Here is a 5,634-nt window from a genome sequence, read left to right as displayed (position 1 = left end):
AAAAAAACTTAAATAATGAATGATTTGTTGGAATTGAACAAAAAACAACTGCGGTACACCCATTTGAAATAGATACAGTCATGGCCAAAAGTTTTGGCAGTGACATAAATTTTGTGTTTTGAAAAGTTTGCTGCTTCAGTATTTGTAGATTATTTTTCCATATGTTTCTATGGTATACTGAAAAACAATGATAAGCATATCATAAGTTTTAAAGGCATTTATTGGCAAAATAAAATGAGTCAATATTTACAGTGTTGACCCTTGTTCTTCATAACCTCTGCAATTCGCTCTGGCATGCTGGATATTAGCTTCTGTGCCAAATCCTGACTGATGATGATCAATTCTTGCCTTTTTAGTTCTCGAAGTTGATCACGAAGTTGATTGGCTTCTGCTTGTCCACTCGCCTTTTGAGGACTGACCACAGGTTCTCTATGGGATTGAAATCTGGGGAGTTGCCAGGCCATGGATCCAAAATTTCAATGTAATGTTCTTCGAGCCACTTCTTTAACACATGGTGCTCCATCATGCTGGAAAATGCACGGATCATCACCAAATTGCTCATGGATCATTGGAAGAAGTCACTCTTGCAGGACGTTTTGATACCATTCTTTATTCATGGCAGTGTTTTTGGGCAGAATTATGAGAAGACCCACTCACTTGGTTGAAAAGCAACCCCCGCACATGGACGATCTCAGGATGCTTCACTGTTGGCACAACACAGGACTCATTGTAGCGTTCACCTATTCTTCTCTGAACAATCGATTTTCCAGATGTCCCAAACAGTCGGAAGGGAGCTTCATCAGAGAAAATAACTTTGCACCAGTCTTCTGCTGTCTAATCTTTGTACTTCCTGCACAATTTCAGTCTGTCCTTGACGTTTTTCTTGGAGAGAAGTGGTTTCTTTGATGCCCTTCTTGACACCAGGCCGTTGCCCAAAAGTCTTTGCCTCAATGTGCGTGCAGATGCTCTCACACCAACCTGCTGCAATTCCTGAGCAAATGTCACTGGAGTTGATGCGATTCCGCAGCTGACTCCTCAGGAGGAGACGGTCCTGGCACTTGCTGGACACTCTGGGATGTCCTGAAGACTTCTTCACTGCAGTTGAACCTCTCTCCTTGAAGTTCTTGATGATCCGGTAAATGCTTCTTTCAGGTGCAATATTCTTTGTAGCTATTTTCTTGCATGTAAGGCCATTTTGATGCAAAGCGATGATAGCTGCACATGTTTCTTTGCAGGTAACCATTGCTAACAATAACACAATGATTGGAGCGCTTCTTCCCTCCTTTTATAGCAATCAGTCTGGTCTTACAATCTAATTAATATGATAGTGATTTTACCTGACTAGTACTCATTCACACTTTCACATGTGCTGCTGATATGATTAGTCAGTTAATGTTAGCTGGTCATTTTGTGTCATGATCAAAAAACAGTGAAATTAGTTTTTTTGTGAAAAGTTTTTTTTTTTTTTTCATTTTTGGGGGCCAATGAAGCTTTTAGCAATTATTTAAAATGCATCTGATCACTTTACACAATAATCTAGAAAGAATGTGAATGAACACCAGAACAGCTTAAGCAGCAAACCTTGCAAAACACAAAATTTATGTCACTGCCAAGCGCAAGTAAGAGATACCGTTATCATTTCCTTGAAAATAACAAAAACGTGAATTTTGTAAACAGTAACGTCTTCTTCTTCTTCTTTGGTGTTTTACGGCAGCTGGCATCCATAACGTTGCATTACTGCCACCTACTGTTTTCACTTGACCTTAGTACTCATGAATTATATTCGTCCATCTAGTCCAGTCCTCCTTGAGAAATTAAACACAAATGTGACCCTGGACCACAAAACCAGTCATAAGGGTAAATTTTTTTTAAAATTGAGATTTATACATTATCTGAAAGCTGGAATAAGCTTTCCACCGACGTATGGTTTGTTAGGATAGAATAATATTTGGCCAAGATACAACTATTTGAAAATCTGAAATCCGAGGGTGCAAAAAAATCTAAATATTGATCAAATCGCCTTTAAAGTTGTCCAAATGAAGTTCTTAAGTTTTGATATATTTACGGTAGGACATTTACAAAATATCTACATGGGACATGATCTTTACTTAATATCCTAATGTTTTTCAGCATAAAAGAAAAATCAATAATTTTGACCCGTACAATGTATTGTTGGTTATTGCTACAAATATGCCCATGCTACTTATGACTGGATTCGTGATCCAGGGTCACAAAATGTCCTTCCTTCGTCGCCACTTACACATTCCACTATAATTTTTAGATTATACCATATCTCCCATAGCTGACCCTTCGACTCTTGCCTTTCTTGTACACATTTCTCGCATGATATAGGCTAAAGATGTGTTTAATTGTTTCTTCCTCCTGGCATTCATCACGTAATCCTGTTGGATGTTTTCCTATAGCACATGAAGAATCTTGTTCAGCTTGCAATCTACAATTCTCAACCTACTTATTATGACTTATTCTCTCCTTTTATTTCCCTTCTTACTTTCCATACCTAGCCTACGTTATTTTGGATCGAATACAAGTGTCTTCCTTTAATTTCATGATCCCACTGTTGTTGCCATTTCTCCATTATATTTTTCCACATTAAACTCTTTCCTTCTGACTTTGATAATTTAATTGATCATTTAATTTGATAATGTTGACATCAACATGCTCTTTTTTGTTGCATCTTTTGCCAGTCTACTTTCTCATTCCCCTGGATGCCCACATGTGCAGTTTGTAAATAAAATCTTATAAAGTAATTCCTGATGATTTCTATTTATACCAGCCTTTATACTCATAAGGGCAGAGCCAGAATCACTACAAAACTTTGTCACATGTGGTTTGTTCAATCCATTCTACCGCAATTAACCCTTAAATGCATACCTCTGGTCTTTAGTGACCCGGGACATCATGCACTACCCTCTCTTCCTCCTTCATTTTTTAAGTTAGACATCAACTTTCCTAGTAAGCCTATTCCTCAATCTATCCATTATAAACAATAGCTGTAACAAGAAAAAAATATTAAAATATAAAAGAATGCCTGTTTTCTGATTACATTTTTGTAAAAAGTGTATAGCTAGAGACCCGAGGTATGTAAATGTGTAAGTATATTTTTCCTGCGCAGCTATATTTGACATATCTGATGACTGCCACCTACTGTTTTCACTTGACCTTAGTACTCATGAATTATATTCGTCCATCTAGTCCAGTCCTCCTTGAGAAATTAAACACAAATGTGACCCTGGACCACAAAACCAGTCATAAGGGTAAATTTTTTTTAAAATTGAGATTTATACATTATCTGAAAGCTGGAATAAGCTTTCCACCGACGTATGGTTTGTTAGGATAGAATAATATTTGGCCAAGATACAACTATTTGAAAATCTGAAATCCGAGGGTGCAAAAAAATCTAAATATTGATCAAATCGCCTTTAAAGTTGTCCAAATGAAGTTCTTAAGTTTTGATATATTTACGGTAGGACATTTACAAAATATCTACATGGGACATGATCTTTACTTAATATCCTAATGTTTTTCAGCATAAAAGAAAAATCAATAATTTTGACCCGTACAATGTATTGTTGGTTATTGCTACAAATATGCCCATGCTACTTATGACTGGATTCGTGATCCAGGGTCACAAAATGTCCTTCCTTCGTCGCCACTTACACATTCCACTATAATTTTTAGATTATACCATATCTCCCATAGCTGACCCTTCGACTCTTGCCTTTCTTGTACACATTTCTCGCATGATATAGGCTAAAGATGTGTTTAATTGTTTCTTCCTCCTGGCATTCATCACGTAATCCTGTTGGATGTTTTCCTATAGCACATGAAGAATCTTGTTCAGCTTGCAATCTACAATTCTCAACCTACTTATTATGACTTATTCTCTCCTTTTATTTCCCTTCTTACTTTCCATACCTAGCCTATGTTATTTTGGATTGAATACAAGTGTCTTCCTTTAATTTCATGATCCCACTGTTGTTGCCATTTCTCCATTATATTTTTCCACATTAAACTCTTTCCTTCTGACTTTGATAATTTAATTGATCATTTAATTTGATAATGTTGACATCAACATGCTCTTTTTTGTTGCATCTTTTGCCAGTCTACTTTCTCATTCCCCTGGATGCCCACATGTGCAGTTTGTAAATAAAATCTTATAAAGTAATTCCTGATGATTTCTATTTATACCAGCCTTTATACTCATAAGGGCAGAGCCAGAATCACTACAAAACTTTGTCACATGTGGTTTGTTCAATCCATTCTACCGCAATTAACCCTTAAATGCATACCTCTGGTCTTTAGTGACCCGGGACATCATGCACTACCCTCTCTTCCTCCTTCATTTTTTAAGTTAGACATCAACTTTCCTAGTAAGCCTATTCCTCAATCTATCCATTATAAACAATAGCTGTAACAAGAAAAAAATATTAAAATATAAAAGAATGCCTGTTTTCTGATTACATTTTTGTAAAAAGTGTATAGCTAGAGACCCGAGGTATGTAAATGTGTAAGTATATTTTTCCTGCGCAGCTATATTTGACATATCTGATGACTCAATGGCCATGTACACACTGCAAGTTGCAGGAGTGACAACTGCATGCGGGAGTGAGACCCGTAAATTATCGTTCCATGTGTGTGCGGAACAAGACTCACACTCGAAACTGTGATGATTGATAGCTTGGAAACCATAGCAATGTTTTGGTGGCTTGCACATATAGTGTCCGTTATTGTGACCACCAGTGTTGGGGGTAACGCATTACAAGTAACGCGAGTTACGTAATCAGGTTACTTTTTTCAAGTAACTAGTAAAGTAACGCATGACTTTTTAATTTACAAGAAAATATCTGAGTTACTTTTTCAAATAAGTAACGCAAGTTACTTTTTTTTTCCAATTTATTGCTTGAAAGCTCTCCTGTCCCCATGTTGAGAGGAATCAGATGTTACTGTAGTTCTAAAATATATATGAATATGCAATAATTCATCTCACTCACAAAAAAAACAAAAAACAGATTCAGTATTCCTCAAAATGAATAAAAATAATGCAACTCAGAATATGACGCAAACCTGCAATAATTAAATGTTAAACAACACAAATATTCTTTATGTATTTAATCCCATTCTATTAACCAATGTCTTTGCTTCTGACCTTCGATGATCCAGTTCAACCATACTAATAAGCAAAAATGACTCTAGACAAACATTTGTGTGTCTTTCTTTATTGCTGAAGTATGTTGAAATGTCTTCTTGTGCATTCTACTCTACGGACGTAAATTTACTTTCCCTTCAGCCTGAGGCTTATTCATTTCACTTTTGGTGTGAAAAGGCTTTTATATTTGCCAAAAATAGAACTTTTTTATTTTAAAAACAAACAAGCAAGCCCTGTCCAGATTTAAAAAGTAACATAAAAGTAACGTAACGCATTACTTTCCATAAAAAGTAACTAAGTAACGTAATTAGTTACTTTTTTATGGAGTAACGCAATATTGTAATGCATTACTTTTAAAAGTAACTTTCACCAACACTGATGACCAAAGTAATATTACAGTGACAAAATGCTCGTTATTTTTCATATTTCATATCATTCTGCTTGATGTTGTCCATGTAATGATATAG

Source organism: Sinocyclocheilus grahami, unplaced genomic scaffold (assembly GCF_001515645.1).
Source record: "Sinocyclocheilus grahami isolate Dianchi unplaced genomic scaffold, SAMN03320097.WGS_v1.1 scaffold1482.1, whole genome shotgun sequence".
NCBI lineage: Eukaryota > Metazoa > Chordata > Actinopteri > Cypriniformes > Cyprinidae > Sinocyclocheilus > Sinocyclocheilus grahami.
The sequence above is the reverse complement of the archived record's forward strand: the minus strand, read 5'-3'. Positions refer to the sequence as shown.